Raw genomic sequence first — 21,938 nt, 5'->3', positions numbered from 1 at the left:
TTTTTTGAGGACAAAAAATGCTGGATGGATAGCAATCCAGCCTAACCACCTCTTTTCCTATCATGTAAAAGACTACAGGAACTGCTAAACTTGCCAGACAAGAAGATTTATTTTCACTTTACATTGAACAGAACTACACACTTCAAATTACACTTTCTGAAATATATTTGCAATATCTGGACATACATGGTTACATCCATATTCAAGAAAGTATCTTAATACCATAAACAAGTTATGCTTCTTACATATACTGATTATGTCCCACCTAGTTCAGAACAAAGTTTCAGTTTCTCTACTGCAACCACTAGTTTCAGAAAAGGCTTGGTATTCCCTCAAGACCCATGAGTACTGCCACAAATGAGTGCTTTTGAAAAGTCCCTTCTTTGAAAGCATACTGCTTCTTCAACAGATTTGCCGTCTTTTTGTGATTAATACTATTAATTATGATTAATAGTATTGCCCCACCTGAGTTTTTCCATGATGGTTTTGCAGTAAAGCAAGCAAATGAAAGTACCTTTTAAAGGAGAAGCTGACTATGGTGCAACACAAACCAGCAGATGAATACAGACTGCAGTCAAACTTAATTTTGGCCTTTCAACTTATTAACATTACAGTTGCTTAAAATTTTAAACTTGGACTCAAACATTGGAAGTAATGGACAAATCTGCCACTCAAAATAAACCAATAGCCTCATTTGCTTCATGGCTAAATAGGGACATGGGATTTCATTCTAATTTCTCCATCAAATCTAAGTCTTACATTACCCAAAAGCTTTCCTTTGAGATAGCTATGAAAAATGTTTTCATCTAAGTAACTCAAGGGTTGGAGAAATCTAGAACCAAGCCTCCCAGAGCTGGTCATCCATGGGATTTCCCCACCATGACTCAACAGTGTTGGCCAAGCTGTCCACAGGAATGCAGCCATTACCTAAGGACACCACCCTCCGTTAAAAATTCCATCTCATCTTTGATAGTAAGGTATACAAATCCAGTTTCCAGATGCAGCAGCACCTTATGATTTGCCTACTAGGTCCTATCATTTACTTTCTTGTATCTTTTACTAAAATCACACCAAGAATCTGCTGTTTCTTGTTCAGAAACCTATAAAATTATCCTTGACCACAAACTATAAGTATTATTTGTGTATTATGCTTTATGTTCAAACAGCCAACCTGTCCAAGAAAAGAATTATTTCAATTGTGTACAACACAATAATCTGCTGTGCACTGCTGCATATAGCTGGAGAAGATGTGTTGTACAATTATTAGTAAGAAAAAATACTAACAGAGTGATAACGTCAGTGTTTTGGTTTCTAGCAGTTTTTTTGTTAGTTCTGTTTTTCCAATCAAACTGAATCATTCTTATGCTCCTATTTTCCTGATAAAAACACTGAATGAGTATAAAGACACCTGCAGTGTTTTCAGTGAAACCTAAGCAACATTGCAAAGCATGGGACATCCCAAAAGCAGAGGAGAATGTGAGAACAGTAAACATTCTAACATTTAAATCGCATAAAGGTGGAGCATTATCCTGAAGAAAAGCAAATTGCAATAGAAAGTACTTCACAGTCTTTCAAGCCATCAGCAGCACGCAAGAAACACTGCAGTAGAGGAGTTTTTAAAAGGCAATACCTGTTTCTTACAAATTTACACTGCAAAATCCAAAGTCCAACCAGTATCAGTTTAGACTTGCACCAGTCCTCCACAGTTCTCTATACAAGGGGCAAAGGCAACGGCAAGCCAGACAGACAGCACTGAGGGGGAGTCAATATTTTGGGTTTTCAGTTTCTAAAAAAATCAGCTTTGTCTTAAAATGATTTTGCAATTCCACATTTGGAACAGTCCATTTAAACCCAGTTCCTGATCCACAGTTTTGTTCAGTCTTCCTAAACACTTAGGAAGGAAACACTTCCTAAACACTTCCTAAACACCAGTTTGAAGCCTGGTTGGTTATTTAGTGATGTACCTTACGCAAGCTGCCAAGTCTCGACCCATCCGCAGCAGAGATGTGGCAGAGCCTCCGGCCCGGCAGCGTTAGCACCAGCACACGGTACCGCCAGCCCACCGGCTCACTGCACCCTTACAGCCAAGAGCAGCTGCTGCGGCACTGGGAGCTTTGACACCCAAGACCTTCTGCACCGAGCTGCTGGCGCCCAAACAGCCGCCACAGAAACAGCTCTCCTAGACTGAGGCTGCTTCACCTTAGTTCACGATTTCATATCGGATGGTTTCAGGTTCTGTGTTGTCTTCCAGCTGCTACTGTGGGCTGAAGCTCCCCCCCGGCCCCGCCAGCACCAGACCAGCAGGACGCTGTCGTAGCGGTGTGTTCGGTATCTGCGCGGAGCAGCGACAGGTAGAAAGGCTTAAAGCTGTCACCTTCACCTGCTGGCCGACACCTCCGCCAAGCTGAGCTACCACCGGTGAAGGAGCACTCGTTGCGAGCGTCAGGTGGCTGGTGTAGGGCCCGATGCCCCTGAAGGGGCGCCCCGAGGAGACGCCCGGTGGGCAGGACCAGGCAGGCCGGGGCCGCCCCGCCGCGGGAGGCCCCCGCCCGGTGCCGGGGTACCCGTGCTCGGAGCCGCCGTGCTCGGAGCCGCCGTGCCGCCCGGGCACGGGGCCGGCCACGCGTCACGGTAAGGCGTGCAAGCACCGTCTCCTGAGCTTGCGGTTACCTGTCACTCACCCTGCCTTAACGGCGTCACCGCACCTGCCACCACGGCCGCCTCACAGTGCCTGCGCACGTCTGGGTAGCACTTGGTTTCTTTCGAAAGAAAAGCACCCGGGCAGCGACCCCGCTCGCAGGGGGCTGCGAGAGCCTGCCAGCCCAGCCCCGCCGCACGGAAGGGCCGGCTGAGCCTTCCGAGGAACCGCTGCCCGCACGGGCAGGACCGCTCCAAGCCTGCAGACCCCCCCCCCGGGACGAGGTGCCTCCCCGCTGCGGGGCGGGCGCCGGGCCGAGGCGGGCGGCTGCAGCCACCACTCACCCGACAGCGGCAGCTCCCGGCGGGCGTCCCGCTCGGCCCGGCGCAGCTGCCGCTCCGTCTCCGCGATGATGCGCTGCGACTCCTTCTCCTCAGCGCAGAGGCGGTGGCAGCCGTCCTTGGCCACCGGCGCCCCCGGCTTCCGACGCCGGAGAGGAGCGAAGGGGAGCCGTCCGCAGCAGCACCCCGCCGCGGCGAGGGGCTGCCTCCTCCCCTCCCGCCGCCGGCGGGGCCGGGACGAGCAGGTGCCGCCTCCTCCCGCCGGTTAACGATGGCAGGCGCGGCCGGGCCGCGGCCCCGGCGGGCCGGGAACGATCCCCCTCCCGCAGCGCTGGAAGCTTTGCGCGGGCGGAGGGGGACAGCCTGCAGGCAGCGGCGCTCCGTAGGCCTTGGGCGGGGCGGGCGGGGAGCAGGGGAGCCGGTTACTTAGAACCAAAGCAAAATGCCCTCATACACACACAAAAGCCCCATAATAATAAAAACAAAACAAAACAAGAAAAAAAAAACCCAAACTAAAACCAACAGAAACCCCACAACCACCAAAAAGCAAAACTTCACGCACCCGCTGGCGAGAGCCAGGAGGCCGGGGGGGGGGAGGGGAGGCTGGCTGGCACCGCGGGGCTTCGGCTGCCCGCGGGGCGCGCCGCCTTGTGCGGCGGGTGGGGGGCTGCCGGGGGGCTGCCGGGGGGCTGCCGGGGGGCGGGCGGCGCACCTGCGCCCTGCTCCTGCCTGCCCCCGAGGCCGCCGGAGGGCAGAGGGGCGACCTGAGTAGTTGGTGTTGTAAAACCCCGTACCTGGGGCTTGCTTTCCCCCTCTAACGTCTTTGCCTTTCAACACCGATGGGAGCTGTGAAAGGCCGGGAACGCGCCTGCCTGTGGTGTCAGCTCGTCGTCATTTTGCAGGTTTTTTGGAATTAGCGGTATTTCACTTCTTGGTTACATAGCTGGATCTAGCATTTAACTTACTGGGTTTGTGTTTTGTAAGGAATGCGATCTTGGAAGATCGTTCACGTCTAAGCCATGCATGTAGTAGGAAGACGAACACCTCAGAGCAGCAGGGAGGCATTAACACAAGGCTGTTTCAGGTGCCCTGTCGACGTCCTGGGAGCCTACCCTGTCTCATGGTAAGGCAACGGTCGCTTTGCTTCTGCCTACAGGTAGTTCAAGATCTGCAGCAGTACGGGTACGTAGCATTTAGCAGTGTTATTACAAAAGGCATGTTTGCTACTCCTTGATATAGAAAAGACTTACTATGGAACAATTACTACCATCTCCTTTGAGGACATGAACTGCAAGCAGACTGCTTGATTACAGTAGTGCTGAAGATCTACATAGTCACTTGTGCTGTAATTATGGATATAACTCTATGCTGAGGGTGGTCAAGGTGAGAACTCCTTCAAGCTAGAGAACCCATGGCTTCAGGACTCTTTCCAGTTCAGCCCCTTCCTCTCTCCCTCTGCAGATTCATCTCCATAGCTGTTTTTTCAGGACACACCTGCTAATGTAACACTAGCTCATACTCCATGTCCCGGCGTCTGAGACTCATTTTCAAGTTTGCAAACAGTGGAGAATATGGTATTTATGACCTCCTAATGACTGAAGGTCTGCAAAATCAGCACTTGATTTTACAATCTCTTTTCAAGGATACTTCAGGTGTACAAAGCCTTTTTTTCTGGTTGTTGGGTTTTTGTGGGTTTTGGTTTTTTTTTTTTGGGGGGGGGGGGCGGGATGGGGAGCAGAAGAGATAGATCCTCAGGTTTATAGTACCACTGTGGTTGCACTAAAAATTAAACTATTGATTCTTTTTCTCAGCTTTGCTTTCTCTGTGATTGTGTTCAAAGTTTCCTTGGAGTTTGATACTTTACTTTGTCATCCTCCATCCTATTCTAAAGAAAACAAACTTTGAAATGGTACTTGAACTTTTGAATATGCAGAGTTTTGAATGCATTTAATAACAAGCAACTGGCTTTTGTCTCAAAGTTTATGAAATGGTGATAGGAGAAACCATTAGAAAATGGAAAGATGAGGAAATATTTGTTTAAACAAACATTAATTGGTCGGTTTGTTGGTTTCTTCCCTGTAGGCAGTTGCATGTATTTATACTATTAATGTAAAATATTTTTTAAAATCAAAGTTTAATATTTCTAGATCTGTGGAAAACAGTTGTCTCCACCTTTACCAATTAAATATATAAGACTAATGGATTATAAAGCAGATGCTTCATCATTTGAAAGCTAAATATTTTTGTACTTTTTAGTGATAGTAATTTTTTAGAATACCTTCCTGACCTAAGATAGAATGCAGACAGGTTTTAAAGAAGTCGGATCCTCTGAGTCTGCTGATCCTGGAGTTCCATACAAATGTGGCTATTCTTTGAATAATGTTATTCATTGTTAGTGCAAGTAAATATTTGCCTTGTCTGATAGTATTTGACGACCAGTACATACAGTTTGAGATAAGTGTTAGAATCAGGCTTTTTTTGTTGAACTACAGAAAGGTGTACACAGCAGTACAATTCCCACTACGCTAATAAATTTGGAAATTCACATCATATTTCTGTTCCCACATTAGGGTTGGCTTTCCAAGGAAAAAAATTCAAAGCCATAATTTGTTCTTTTGTATATGTATATATGTATAAATACTGTATGTCTTTTACCTTTATTAGCATTATTCAAAAGCTAAAATAAGCATCTACAGAAGAGTTTTCAGAATTATATTATATGACGTTTTCCTCCATGGTTCCACAGAAGCACATCAGCATCAATAAAAATTCCTTTTTCAATGGAGTAGAGACCCAGTTCCCTCATCAGTGATTCTTCAACAACAACAAAAAAGCATTATGATGCAACAGCCAAAGGAAGGGAGAGGAAAAGGGAAGCTACACAGATTCCCATCTCTTACGTCTAGCAGGGTTAGGCTTCTAACGTCTAGCAGGGTTAGGCTTCTAGAGGACGGGGGTTTTGTGCCATAATACAGTCAAGTTCTAAACAATTACTCAGTGACCATGGAGTTCCCTACCTGTAAATTAATTAACAGGCTGAAGAACTCTTCCCAACATATTACACTGTTTCACCTATTTCTTCATCTAAGAACAAATTAGTATAATGTAGGAAATCCTTTGGGCAATTTATTCCTGAAACTAACATTTATGTAATATGCTTAAGCTTTCTTTCAATCACTGGTGCTATTTTTTTCAGCCTACTTGTTTTCTTGCATAAGCATGTAGCTAAGTTATAGAATTGTGCAGATTACAAGACTAGCAAAATTTTCCTCTGAGTTCCTGAAGGCTTTGTTTATCCCAAAGTGCTGCTACATCTCTCTTGGTGCAGCTGAGGAGGAACACAGCCACTCAGAGTACCTGACAGCCACTTTTGTCCATAGCAGCATCTAGGCTTTATTAAAAGTTGCACTCCAAGAGTCTGTGCAGAACACTGAGATTTAGCAGTATTTTCTAGACCAGTTATTAACATCCTTTAACTCAGTCCTTTGGCTGATACACCGGTAACTAAACAGGCCTGCCCCCACAGATGCAGACATGCTAATAACTTCGAGAAGGCTGCCAAAAACTAACATGTATATAAAAGGTTGGTGTCAGAACAGTTTTTCTTGAGAGCTGGTTACAATATAAATAAACATCAGTGCTGAAAATTCTGCCCTCGGCTAAAAAAAAAATTGTATGTTTTGCTGAAGGTAGGTTTGGTTTGAGGCTTTTAAAAATCTGGTGATGTAAAAATGCATAGAACTCAAACATCTGATTGTCTGACATGCCCATATTGCTCTAAAAGTAGCTGAAAAAGCTGTGCTTGTATGCAGTGGGGAAAAGTTTCAAATCACTCCTGTTTTTTTAAGTTGGGTGGCAGTTGTGTTTGAACTCATGGAGGATGGTCAGAAGTAATTTTCAGTGAGTATCTTGTAACAAAATCATGAAACAGCTATTGTACATGGTTATTTCTCAAGAGCAAAGGCTCTCAAAATCATACACTGCTCTGTTCTGCTGACAAAGTTGTTGTTGTTATACTTTCTTAAGAGTGCACATCATCTTCAGATCAGCAGGGTACCAGCTAAAAAGACCAAGAAACAGTGCTCAGTGACAACCAGGAGGAGAGTGGGTATTGTGATTCTGGGTGGAGGTCGGAACCTGGAGAACAGCTACAGTAGAAGGACCTTTTAGTTCCATAACCTTGTATTTTATTACGTGCTTTACATGGAAGTAGTTGGCTGAATAGAAAAAGGTAATGAGTAGAAGTGAGGCAGATCATGCTTTAGAAAAAACATGAGCAAAAATGTATCGGTGTAGATTCAATGAGGGAATTAACTTCAGTTTTGCTGGTTTTAAAAGTGGGTTTTTTTCGATGGCTCAGGGTGGCTTTTGGGGTATTGATACGGAGAGAGAACTTCAAGGCAGAATATTTGATACCAATAATGTTTCAATTTTACTCCTACAGTATGTATACACTTTTTCTTAACTTTCTAGCTAAGAATATATTCTTATCTACTATGAGCCAGAGCAGTGGTAGTTGGAAATCCTGCTGTCGTTTACTCAAGACATAATGAAAGAATGGGAAACCTGCTTTTTTCTGGGCCTTTGTAGAGCATCGTCAATTTAAGCCATGAAAAATGGATACAGGATTTTTATTTGGTGGTGGTTTATATCCACATTTTTTAGGAGTAAACAACTATGTAGGATGCAGAGATTCAGAGAAACAGACCCCAAATGTTATGCATATTTCAAAATTGGGAGATTATAATAAACTCAGTTTTGCACTAACAATTATGTGTGGTTTTCTCTTTAAGGTGGGTGGTTTAGTTTCTGTTTGTTTTGTTATTTTACACAGTGATAAAGTTTCACTGCAACTGACTTTTTTCCTTTGCTGCTCTGTGTACTTTGTGCGTGTCATTGCTCAGTAATCACAGTAGCTTGCACTCCTTAAAAGGAACAGACTCAGAGAAACTTTGGTACTGGCCCAAACGAGTGTGACAGGTTCAATGACCCCAAATACTGGTGCAGTATAAAATATCCCAGATTCATCCACCTTCCAAGTACACATTATTTAATATACCCTTACCCTTCAACAGAAATGCCTGGATTAAAGTAGCACTTAGAAAGTGAACAGTTAATTGGATAAGAATCTCAAACCAGTCTAGTTCTCAAAAGGCAAAACTGGGCCTTGCAGTAGGAATACTTCGAAAACAAACGACAGCAGCAGCTCAGGTTTCTTTCTAACAGATGTCTGAGACTTATCACAGCCAAAATTTGCTAATTCAGTTGCATGATGAGTTAACCTCATCTTTGCAGTGTAAAGTTACCCACTATCTGAACACTGCAAACAAACAAAAAATTATGGGAGTAAGATAAAACTGCTGGTGTTCCTTATCTCATGAGAGAAATAAAAAAAAAATTAAAGAAGGTGAGCAAATGAGGAAGCAAAGGAATTTTCAGATTATTGTATGTGTAAGTGGAGACTTAAGACTCTTCTCTTAAATCATAAAGTTTTGACCACATAGGATAATTTTCCTGAGTAATTCCACATGTGCCTCTGTTGTTAAGATTTACTAATGTTTAGTATTACAAGGGCTGATGGTGTGCAGGAATAAAGGAGCTAATGCACATTAAACCACAAGACCACATCCTGTTGTAAGAGGAAAGAAATCGCATATTTTTACTATTAAAAACACTAATTAGAATCAATGTTACATAAATATTTCAGTGTCTACGGAGGAATTAAATCCACTGTCTCCTGTAATAGTGGTGGGCCCTAACAGCAGTCTTAAAATTCTGTCCAGTTCAGGTATTTTAAGGTGCTGATTTAAACACATTAGATAACTGCAGGCTCAAAGAGGGACCCAGAAATATACTGGATTAAAAGACATTTTGGAAAAAAATACATGTTTCTGTTGCTGGCAAATACAAAAAAGTTTTGCATTTTTATATTCTCTTTTATCATGTAGCCTAAACATAACTAAAATTAATGCATATTCCTCCCATAAAAGCCTGTCTGGATGGACTGTTTTTACCCCCTGTGCTCCACCACCCCTATCTGAAAGGCTGGAGAGTGGTGAATCTGGTTCCACTGGATCACACCATGACTACGGCAGAACTGGAACAGGAAGCCTGATTCTATCACTTCTTGTCTTGTTCTTCAGTTTATCGTAAAATATTCAGGAACACTCAGGCAAATGTTTTTGAAAATTATCAGGGTGTTTGCTTTTGCTGACTGATGGCAGCATTTAATTAATTAAACTACAGCTGATAGCACAACAGCAGCACTGTTCTAGTCTTCTGGTATTTCTCTAGGAGTTCATGATTTATTAATTTTCACATCAAACAGAACAAGACATCCTCAGAATTTTTGGCTGCAAGTTATGGGGGCCTGTTTTAATTCCTGCTCAGTATTATTCACAATTATCCTTGGTTACTGGTGAATTAGAAAGTATTTAATCACGCTTGTGTAACAGCACCTTGCTATGTTCTCTTCAGACATATACCAGATATCAGCATCTGGCACTACTGCTTCGTAAGTTCTTCATCCTCATATTTTACCATTCAGGTAAAACCACGTAGGACCTATAACATTGCTAATATATTCTAATGCATTTTAAAATACCTGCCTTTTTAGTGTCACCTTATCCTTAAGAGTGGTTGGTATTTAAAATTCCATTTAACACTTTCTGTACTCCTTTCCTTTGAATTCCTATGATTTATGATTCCCTCAGATGTAAATCAGACTTAAACTACATCTAGTTGTGACCAGCATATGTTTCATAAAATAATAGAATAATAGGCACAATGCTCTCAGCTTTTCCCTCACATTTTTTTTACCCTGATGACACAAAAGCCCACGTTAAGAATTGCCATTTCATCTGGGAAGAGACTCAAGGAAGATCTGCAGTTACCAGAGTACTCCTTTGAGGTTCTCAGGCCAATTATAGACAGGCATTTTTGATAATTTTATAAATATACATGTCTGTGTGTGTATTTATATGCATAGTGGAAAATGACTCTTTCTGTGCATCAAATTATACAAAGCAAGGATATAAACAAAACATAATACATTTAAAGAATCATATAATCAAAATAACATTAGGACAAACTAGTGTCTCCTTAATGTCTTTGTGCCACTCAGCATGAGTGTCCATCCACACAAAGTTAAAAATTTTCCTTATTACAAAATTTTGTCATTACAGGAAAAAACTGCATACTTACAAAGACAGTCTCATGTCTAGCCATGAGAACATGCTGCCTATTTTGCTTCTGTCTCCACCTAAGAGACCAAAGCCACTGCTCAGTTAACTTTATCATCATCAGGTTCCTGTTAATGAACTCCACAGTCCAGTTTGTAGGTCTGCAACCATGAATATCATTGATGCAATTCTGGTTCCATCCTGGTATTGACTAAAAGGAATCTGAAAGGGAAAGACTAATTTTCATGCAGAAGCATGGAGGAAAGAGGCCTTTCTTCTATAGTAGTGTATGTAAAATATTTGAACCATGCCATTTCAAAATTACTGCTACCATTTTGTGTCTCTGGTGTTGACCTACCACTTCTGAAGTTACACCTATTCCTACTATTCAATTATCATAGAATCACAGAATGGTTTGGGTTGGAAGGGACCATTAAAGATCATCTCACTCCAATCTCCCCTGCCACGGGCAGGGACACCTTCCACTAGACCAGGTTGCTCAAAGCCCTGTCCAGCCTGGCCTTGAACATTTCCAGGGACGGGGCATCCACAGCTTCTCTGGGCAACCTGTTCCACTGTCTCACCACCTTCACTGTAAAGAATTTCTTCCTAATAGCTAATATAAATCTACCCTTTTTCAGCTTAAAATTGTTACTCCTCATCCTATCACTACAGTCACTGATAGAGCCCCTCCCCATCTTTCCTGTAGGCCCCCTAAGGGGCAGGGGTAGCCTGCTAAGGTTGCTGTAAGGTCTCCCTAGAGCCTTCTTTTCTCCAGGCTGAACAACCCCAACTCTCTCAGCCTGTTTTCATAGGAGAGGTGCTTCAGCCCCCTAACCATCTTCATGACCCTCCTCTAGACTCAGTCCAAGGGGTCCATGTCCTTCTCATGCTGGGGGCCCCAGAGCTGAAGGCAGTGCTCCAGGTGGGGTCTCACAAGAGTGGAGCAGAAGGGGAGAACCACCTTTCTCAGCCTGCTGGTCCCACTTCTTTTGATGCAGCCCAGGATGCAATTTGCTTTCTGAAATTATTTATAGTGATTATAGTGATTACTTGTAGTATTATTTAAGAGAACTTTTAAAAATTATATACTTGTATCTGAAAGTGCTTTTTTTCTATTGCTTGAAGGAAAGTATTAAGTTGAGCTGTAATCAAGTCTGTCACTTTTTCTATTCAGAAATGTAGGCTTTCAGGTTCTGAAAATTTTTCATTCCAGTAAGCCTCTCACTAACTCTCTGTCTAACAGCAATTTTAGAATCTATAAAGTCAACAAATCAAACCACTGTAAATGCAGTTTATGGCATTCTGTCAGGGCCTGTGTCCATGCTCTTCACTCATTCAGATTCTGCAACAACTGTTTTCCACTAGTCTGAGTAGGAAAAATATGTTGACATGGTGGCATTCAGAAACTTGAGATCTGTTTTCAAAGGGTTGAAAGAATTGAGACGGACAGAAAATCAGAAGACATATCCAGGTCTGGCAGAGGACTCATTAGTTGTGAAGGAACAGGTCAGAATGAGACACAAATGTGTGAACAGTCAGAAGTGGTAAAGCATTTTATGTTAGTATTTATTACAGCTGCACAAGGGCTTGGGGTATAAGTCAATTTTGTGTGTCAGTGCTAGAACAAGGACATTACTGACACTGTGACTATTATTTTATATAATGAACTTTCCTGTGGGAGTCATATTCTCATTCCTCTTTCTCTTATCATTCTCTGACACATTTCCTTGCGAGTGTGACTTTTTCAAGTACTGCAGATCAACTAAATACACTTGTGACAGATGGTACTTTACTAAATAAAGACTTGTGTTAGAGTTCCAGGTCCTGATCTATCATGGACAAGAAGCCCTTCTCCTATTAACTGGTAGAGTTCACTTGGAATTCACACAAATAGTGATTTTAGAGCAAAAAAATTGACTCTGCTTTTCCTTATGCCTTCTGCTTGCAAACATTCAGCGTTCATTTAAAAGCTCTGAAGTAGAAATGGGAATGCATAAAACAGAATCATATACAGTTTTATTACACTAAGTTTTCCAGAATGTAAAAAATTTGTTCAGTGGCCTAAGCTGTGGGAGGCAATGAAATGATAGTTCGTGATGTGTTGTCCACAATCTTGTTAACATGAGTAGAGAAATTTTGGTTGAAACAATGTCTGCAGGCCATGCACACGTCCCCCCTCACCTCATTTGCAATGTGGTTTATGCAAAGGATGGCACACATGATACATTGACGGAGGGGTGAACATGCATGTATGTTCTTCCTAACCTGAATATCTCTGATTATTGGCAAAGTACTGTTTTTCTTGTAGTCACACATACAGTCAAACTGAGAAACTCCAAGAAATCACCTCTCTAATGTTGATAATATCTTGAAGACAGGTTTTAAGTGTTCCTTAGACTAGTTAGATGCAACAGATGATCACTGCATGATCACACGAACACTACAGCAGCTGGTATATTTGAGAGCAGTGTTAAGGGCAGATGATGCAGCAGTGTTCAAAATCAAGATAGTCTTTAGCAAGGTTACTGAAGCTCTGCAGATTGTATACTGTACTGTGATAAAACTACACTAACTGGTTATCATGATACCAATCATCATCAAATTAGATGTTCTCCTTTTGGAAATATCTTTGTCTTTAAAAGTTTAGCAAACTGACCTGAGCAGCCATAGAAACTCTGTGATGGTCTTAACCATATGCAAGACAGGAAAAAAAAAAAAATGCACTGTAATTTTATCCTTTCCACATGTGACTATTCACGGAGTTCAAGGCTTACAGGGGGAGGAAAAAGAGAAATCCACTGAAAAATGGGGTCTTTTTTCAGGAAAGAAACTTACCGTTATGCAACTTAGAATACCGCTTTTCTGGCTGCTAGATGTGCCTTAGTTAGATAATTGCTCTTTCAAGGTCAATAAATGCCCTAAGTTCACTATAGTTGAGACCACCTCTGGAAGGGATGGTAGCTAAAAAATATACTAAGGTGAAAAATAAACCCACTTGCCCAGGTTGGTCTGCCTAGCAGAACCCTGTTTCGGGAGCTGAGGCACTCCTTTCTGTCCAAAGCAAATACAGTAACTTACCAAGCTACAAGATACAGATGCTGAAAAGCATAAGCTTTCTGAGTAAAATGGCAGCAGTTTAGGATCGTCAAGAGTATTAACATAGGGGCAGCTGGTAAAGTAATGGTTTGCATGGCAGTCACCAGATTGTATTTGCCATGTGTCAGAATAGTGGGACACAGGCTGAATTTTATACCTCTGAGACAACAAAGATTCAGGCTTTGACAGGTAATGGTGCGTGGCAATTCCAACAAGAAAGTGTTGTGCACCATGACATCAAGAAGGGCTTTTTTTTATTGGTTCCCATTTAGCTAAAGCTGCCTTCAGTACTTACCCTCCTCCAGAACTCAGTGGGGAATTAGATGGTGCTACTGAGAAGTGAAGGAAGTCTTTCAGAAGATAGGAAGTTGTAGCTGGATAGTTGGTTAGGCAATCACTTAGATCCTTTCATATGCAGACTGCACAGAAACACTGCACCGTAACACTCACTGTACAGGTAAGATATTCCACACTCTGCAGCCTCAAAATAGGACCACATAAGGAAGTAATATATTTTGGGAACTGAGGAAACAGATAATTCTCTTAAATTAGTGAATTTTAAACAGTTGGTCTCTATGGGAGTGTTTAATGTATCAATCATTTGCAGAAGACTCGAACAGATATCAAAAAGCATGTACAGAAGGACAGGTTCTCTGACATGAATGATGCTCTACATCTATCAAAATGTATAGATTTTTAATATTCTGTCCTTATAACATATAAAATAGGTATGTTCTTTTTAAATAGCAAATTTGATCAAAAAACGTATTGCCATGTTTACCAAAAAATGTCTATCAATCTATTTATGAGAAATAGGTGCTTTATCAACTCCTACATCTTTAGCATCTTTGGTGGTTTATATGGTTAATTTTTCTGCCAGGAAGAAAACCTCCTTCATACCTCCATATTTATGTTCCACCATCCTGGCAACTGACCACTTTCAGTTTTATCTGAAACAGTGGTTGACATACCTTCATTTACAACCTACTGGTGAAATTATAAAATTACTCAGCATTTAATTTGTGCCCACTGAGCACAGGGAAAATGGGTGAAAAAAGTTCTGGAGGTGGGGGCAAGGCCTGAAATAACCTCCATAACAGTATGTTTAATCTGCTTTTCATAGGAGTTCAGCTGGTTTGATACTTAAAGTAGGAATGAAAGCCCATCAAGGCTGGAGGAGTTGCTGAGGGACAGTCGGGCAACCCCACACATCACGACTACCTCTGCTAAGGAAAAAAGGAAGGTGGTTGCCATTGGTGACTCCACTCTGAGAGGAACAGAGGGCTTGATATGCTGACTGGACCCAACCCACAGTGAAGCCTGCTGCCTCCCTGGGGACGGGTAAGGGATGTCACTAGAAAACTCCCTTGTCTGGTACAGCCCTCTGATTACTGCCTATTGCTGGTTTTCCAGGTGGGCAATGATGAAGTGCAAACGACAAGTCTGAGGGCAATCAAGAGAGACTTCAGGGCCTTGGAGTGACTGGGTGAGGGATCAGGAGCACAAGCAGTGTTTTCTTCTATCGTGCCACTTGCAGGGAATGATGGTGCATGTAACTGGAAGATCACACAGATCAATACTTGGCTCTGGGCCTGATGTCATCGGCTATATTTTGGGGTTTTTTATCATGGGTCAGTTTACACGGCACCAGGATTGCTGGGAACACACAGGGTTCACCTGTCTCAAAGCAGGAAAAGGATTCTAGGTCAGGAGTTAGCAGGGCTTACTGAGTGAGCTTGAAACTAGATAAAAAATGGGGAAGTGAATAAAACCAAGCTGAAGAGACAAGCCTCGAGATGGCATGTCAGTGTTGGAGGTGAGATCAGTAGAAGAACTGAAGTACACCTACATCAATCCCCAAAGCATGGGCAACAAATGGGGGAGACAAACAGGAGGAGCTGGAAGCCGTTGTGCAGCAGGAAAACTATGACATAACTGCCATCATGGAAACATGGTGAGATGACTCACATGACTGGAGTGCTGCAATGGATGGCTACAAACTCTTCAGAAGGGACAGGCAAGGAAGAAGACATGGTGGGGTAGCTCTGTATGCCAGGGAGTGTTTCAACTGCCTAGAGCCTGATGATGGTATCAACATAGTCAAATGTTTATAAGCAAGGATCAAGGGGAAGGCCTCAAGGTGGATATCCTGGTAGGATTCTATTACAAAGAACCCAACCACAATGAAGAGGCAGATGAAACATTCTGCAAGTAGCTGCGAGAAGTCTCACAATCACTAGCCCTTGTTCTCTTGGGGGACTTCATCCTACTGGATGTCCACAGGAAATACAACACAGCAGAGAGGCAACAGTCTAGGAGGTTCCTGGGCTGTGCAGAAGATAATTTCCTGACACAGCTGGAGAGGGAGCCAACCAGGGGAGATGCCCTGCTGGACCTACTGTTTGCAAACAGGGAAGGTGGGTGGTGTCGTGGTCGGAGGATGCCTTGGGCACAGCAATCACGAGATGATAGAGTTTTCAATTCTCGGAGAAATAAGGAGTGAGGTCAGCACAATTGCTACCTTGGAATTCCAGAGGGCCAACTTTGGCCTGCTTGGGAGATCGGTCAACAGAGTCCCTTGGAAGACAGTCCTGAAGGTCCAAGAGGTCCAGGAAGGCTGGACAGTCTTCAAGAAGAAAGTCTTAAAGTTGCAGGGGCAGTTCGTCCCCATGGGCCAAAACATGAGCCAGCAGGGGAGAAGACTGACCTGGCTGAACACAGAGCTTAGGCTGGAACTCAGGGGGAAGAGAGTTCACCGCCTTTGAAAGCAACTCAGGGGGACTACAAGGATGTCATGAGATTATGCAGGGTGAAGACTAGAAAGGTGAAAGCCCAGGTATAACTCAGGCTGGACACTGCTGTAGAAGATAACAACAAATATTTTTACAAATAGAAACAAAAGGAGGCCTGAGAAGAATCTGCATCCCTTATTGATGCAGCAGGGAACATTGCCACAAGCGGTGAGGAAAAGGCTGAGGTACTGAATGCTTTCTTTGTCTCAGTCTTTAATAGCAAGACCAGTTACTCTCAGGCTACTCAGCCCCCTGAGCTGGAAGACAGGGACAAGGAGCAGAATGCAGCCCCCACAGTACAGAAGGAAACGGTCAGTGACCTGCTGCTGTACTTAGATGTGCACAAGTCTTTGGGGCCAGATGAGATCCACCTGAGGGTACTGAGGGAGCTGGCAGAGGAGCTCACCAAGCTGCTTTCCATCATTTATCAACAGTCCTAGCTAGCCAAGGAGGTCCCAGAAGACTGTAGTTAGCCAGCGTGACACCCATCTGCAAGAAGGGCAGGCAGGAGGATCAGCCTGAACCTCACTGCTGGGGAAGGTTTTGGAGCAGATCATCTTGAGTGCCATCACACAGCATGTGCAGGACAATCAGGAGATCATGCCCAGCCAGCATGGGTTTATGAAAGGCAGATCCTGCTTGATGACCCCGATCTCCTACAACAAGATGACCCATCTAGTGGATGAGGGAAATGCTGTGTATGTTGTCTACCTAGACTTTATTAAAGCCTTTGATACCATGTCCCACAGCATTCTCCTAGAGAAACTGGCTGCTCATGGCTTGGATGGGTGTACTCTAAGCTTGGCTAAAATCTGGCTGGATGGCCAAGCCCAAAGAGTGGTGGTGAGTGGAGCTACATCCAGCTGGTGGCCGGTCACAGGTGGTGTTCACTGTGAGTGCACCAGTCCCGTTTAGTACATTATCAACAATCTGGAGGAGGGCATTGAGTGCACCCTCAGTAAGTTTGCAGGTGATGCTAAGTAGGGACAGGGCCCAATGCCGATGGCCCAATGCCAACTGTATGAGGTTCAACAGGGCTCAGTGCCGGGTCCTGCCCTTGGGTCACAGCAGCCCCACACAGCGCTACAGGCTGGGGCAGAGCGGCTGGAAAGGGCCTGGTGGGAAAGGGCCTGGGGGTGCTGGTCCACAGCCGGCTGGGCGTGAGCCAGCAGTGTGCCCAGGTGGCCAAGGCGGCCAGCAGCACCCTGGCTGGTACCAGACACGGTGTGGCCAGCAGGACCAGGGCAGCGATGGTCCCCCTGTACTGGGCACTGGTGAGGCCGCACCTCGAACGCTGTGTTCAGGTTTGGGCCCCTCGCTGCAAGAGGGACGCTGAGGTGCTGCAGCGTGGCCAGAGCGGGCAGCGAGGCTGGTGCAGGGTCTGGGGCACAAGGCTGACGGGGAGCGGCTGAGGGAACGGGGGCGGTTTAGCAAGAGAAGGAGATTTGGGGGACCTTATTGCTTTCTACGACTACTTGAAAGGAGGTTGTAGGCAGATGAGTGTGGGTCTTTTTTCCCCAGGTGATAAGTGACAGGACAAGGGAAACTGCCTCAAGTTATACCAGGGAGGTTCAGATTGGATATTAGGAAAACTTATTCACCAAAAGAGTTGTGAAGCATTGGAACAGGCTGCCCAGGGAGGTGGTGGAATCCCCACCCCTGGAGGGGTTTAAAAAATGCATAGATGCGGTGCTTAGGGACATGGTTTAGTGATGGACTTGGCAGTCCTGGGTTAACAGTTGGACTTCATGATCTTAAAGATCTTTTCGAACCTAAATGGTTCTATGGTTCTAACGTTCAGCCACAATGAAGCAGTTTGTACAGGTTCAGCAGAAATAAGAAAATACCTTTGATATTGGAATGTGGTAAATATAAATTGCTAAGAATCTTATGAGGAGCCTATTATGTACAGCAATGGTCAGGGGCTTTTGTGGATGGCTTATTAGCAGGTGTGTAGGCTTTATTTTTCTACAATGTGTTTTGTCTGTAAACAAAATGGGCTATACTTCTGTAAAGCTATCTGAATACTGATTCACTCACTATGAGATTGTAGCAGATCTGCAAGTATTGATCTCTAGCGTCTTTGGATAATCACAGTGAATTGCAGACTTCAGATCCTGGACTTGGGACTAGTTTAGATTTCTACCCCAAGAAAGAGGGAAGCAAAGGCCCAATGTAGACAGATGCTCTTCAAAGGGCTATGACTAATCCTAGAACTGTGATAATTCTCCATTAGCTCCCACAGGCAAAAAATAGTGCTTATCCTGAGGTTAAGCAACGGAGAGGATTGGCTTATGAAGTCAGTGTCAAGGCACTATGTGACAGAATGTCAGCACTAACTACTACAAATGATAAATGCAAGTTGTTTGCTTGAATGCTAGTCCAGGGAGGATGGAAATTCAATCAAGAAATAGAGAATATTTTTTGTTTTATTTTTCTGAATTTAGTATTCAGATGTGCTGTGACCTTATCAGTAACACTAAAGTCTGGGAAAGGTGCAAACCCTTTGCCAATGGCAAGTCATGCATGGGAATTACATGACTTCTAGAATCTACAAAGTGCTTGTTTGCTTTTGTAGTATTCACTGTGACAGTGTTGCTGTGCTAGAACATGCACGAGAAAAAGAGCCATCTTTTATTTCTTTGGGGGATAAATATTCCCACTCTATTCAACATTTTTCTTCGAATGCAAATGCAGTTTTGTAGTAAATGCTAATAAATACAGGTTAACTTATAATTGCTCAACTAGTTCCAAATTCATTCAGTATAGTTCTAAAAAATTAAAATCCACAAACCAATACATGTAGCATTAACACCAAAGACATTGAGGACATCTGAGACTTATAAAATCCCAAATGATGAGATCTAAATGATGAAAATTTCAAAAATATTTGGAAAATATGTATGTTTCAACTATTGCTGTTTTCAGATATTCACAAGATACTTCTGGTCTCTTGAGCACACACTACTTCAGCATCCTGGATTTTCTCATCATCATTCACTGTGATAACACCTTTCAGCCACTGTAACAACCACTGCTGTACATAGATGTAAGAGATCCAGAAACTCAGGCACTTACTAGAAAACATCTTTAGAATAAATGTCCATTAAATATAAAGCAAAAAACCCCCAAACGCCCCAAAAAAACAAAACAAGAAAAATCAACCCACCAAACACCACACACAAACCAAACACAGCCTCTAGTTTTCATTAAAATCTGTGAAATTACAATAGTTTTATAATACCTTTCTGGAAATTTTTGAAGTAGGTAAGCATTTTCTATAAGACTATGGCTCTCTCAGACATTGTAAACCATCTGATATGCCAATAGAAATGCCTATGTACATATAGACAAAGTGTTTGTGTTGTGATGAAAGATGTAAAATTGTGTGGCCTGGCACTGGCTTTGTGTTAAATTCTTTAAGTCATTGTTTTTATATGCCATTTCCTAAGTGTCAGCTCCTGCATTTATAGCTAGGTAGTATATGGTTGTAAAGATACATTCTGAACTTCATTTGCTTTAATGACAACCTCAAAGTCTAGGCAAAATGCCTCAGATTTTACCTTTTTGTGTTTTCAAAATAGTTTTTATTAAGTGGTATGATCATTTTCACGTTGCTATTTTCTCAGCATACTTTTGGTCTAAGCACAGTTGGTTACTGAATTAGTTTTCCACAAAAAGAAAGACCTGTCGTCCTGCATCTGTAACTTCAGTGTGTGGATACTTCAGAGTCCAGCATCTTGCTTGTTCTTACTGTTGATGACCATCACTTGATGGCTATCTATCACTAATTGATTCTTTTCTGGCCACTTGAGAAATTCTAAACTGAAACCATCTTTTACAGTATCAGTAAAGGTATCTTTCTAAACAACAAGGGGTACCTGCACATTGAATCCCACCAGACATTACAGACTTGATGTTGTAATTACAGGCTCAAAATGGATAGCCAGTGATCATATTCATAAACCTATTGGTCTCTTATTATTATTGGTCTGAGCCTGGAGAGAAGTCTCTGGGGAGACATTGTATCAGCCTTTCAATACTTAAAAAGGGCTTATAAGAAAGATGGGGACAGACTTTTTAGTGGGGCCTACAGTGATAGAACAAGGGGTAATAGCTTTAAACTGAAAGAAGGTAGATTTTGCGAAGAAATTCTTTACAGTGAAGGTGGTGAGAGAGTGGAGGAACAGGTTTCCCAGAGAAGCTGTGGATGTCCCATCCCTGGAAGTGTCCAAGGCCAGGCTGGATGAGGCTTTGAGCAACCTGGTCTAGTGGAAGGTGCCCCTGCCCATGGCAGAGGGTTGGAACTAGATGGTCTGTAAGGTCCCTTCCAACCCAAACTGTTCTAGGATTCCTGTAGGCTCAAACAACACTACCGAAAACTGTTGTCTGGAATGTGAAGTGTAGGATGTCATTAGCCTTCTCAGTTCCCCTGGAAGTTATTTAAAATAAAAGCAAGAGAGAAGGAGAGGAAAAAAACAGACAGTGTGTAAGGTATCTCTGTGGCAGAGAAATTCTGTTCCACTAAAGGAACTGCAGAACTGCTCTTCCTTTGAATGCAGAAACATCAGACACTAAGACTTTCTGTTAGTATTTCCACCCTTTGGGACCCTCAGTTCACAGGTGGCACACAGTGGGTCAGGGTGACAGCAGTGTACCATATGGGCACTTCCATTTACCCATGTGCATTCTAAATAATGCCACGTTGTCCTGAATCAGTCTGCTCAACAAACTGCTGTTGGTGATGGAGATGCTGTCTTTGCACTAATGCTTCAATCTCCGCTACTTACAGAACACTTAAACTAGCAACTTAATATTGAAGAATTTCAGATGATTAGCTCTAACAGAACACTTCTCTGAGAAGTTGTTTTTTTTTCATAGATCTGAGGGGAGTCAAATTTTTACTCAAAGACCTCCAGGCAGAAAAGCGAATCTGTTTTCCTTCTACTAAAATGTATTGGGCACAGAATTACTGCGAAGACCGCAGGAGCCAAACTTGTCTGCTATTTCATTAATTTCTGGTGGTAGAGACCCGTCTTTCTGCTTGCTGTGAATGGAAGACTACATAAAGGTTATACTCATGGCTCTCTAGAAGATAAATTAGGACATGCAGTGCTGGAGAGTTGCAGAAAGGAATTCACCTTCTGTCTTTGTAGCCCAGCATAAGACAATTCTTCTTTCATATTTCCTTTAGAATGACTGGAGAGTGAGGAATTAAAAAGATTACCTGCTAGGCTACTGAAATCACAGTAATATTTTCTAATGCTAAGATAAACCGAATACATAAGACATAACTGAAGTATGCATATATTGCAGGTCAACTAGCAAAATCAGTTTCACTTGCTTGATTGAGGATGCGAGGCTAGCCTTGCACGATGTGCAGCACTACACCAGTCCCCTGTGCTGCAGTTTGGAGGTGTCCTTCATTTTGAATGCTCTGCAATAGCGTATATAATTGAATTGAACACCCGAGTAAGGGAGAAAGAACTACTAACCTGCATTACTTTGTAATTTTTCTGACAAATGTTTAAAAAAGCCTCTTAGAGATAAGTTAACAAAGTATCTCATACCCAGTTTTTATTTTCCTACTAACTTTGTACAAATGAACGCTCACCCAAGTGATTCAAACTCGGCTCACTTACATTCTACCGCCATCTAGGATGAGTCCTATGTCCACCTTCTAGAGCTATATATATGTTGCTCTTCTGCTTTTAAATTTAAAATGACATTTTGCTATCAGTGGAGTTGCTTTTGTTTCATATTAGCAGAAATGACATCCGCACATATGCATGTGAATACATATCAAAAGAGAATTGTTCAATCACAGAAATCTTCCATTTATGCCACCATTTCTGTACTTTCCCAAGAGATGCAGACAATTTCCAGG

General features: G+C 42.9%; 1 pseudogene; it reads right to left on the bottom strand.

Moving 5' to 3' along the window:
- The window catches only part of LOC121080733, an 87,723-nt pseudogene extending 83,719 nt beyond the window's left edge, over nt 1–4,004 (bottom strand).
- Between the last annotated feature and the right edge of the window lie 17,934 nt (nt 4,005–21,938).

The sequence above is a fragment of the Falco naumanni genome, chromosome Z, assembly GCF_017639655.2.
Source record: "Falco naumanni isolate bFalNau1 chromosome Z, bFalNau1.pat, whole genome shotgun sequence".
Lineage (NCBI taxonomy): Eukaryota > Metazoa > Chordata > Aves > Falconiformes > Falconidae > Falco > Falco naumanni.
This window is presented reverse-complemented; position numbering and strand designations above follow the sequence as displayed.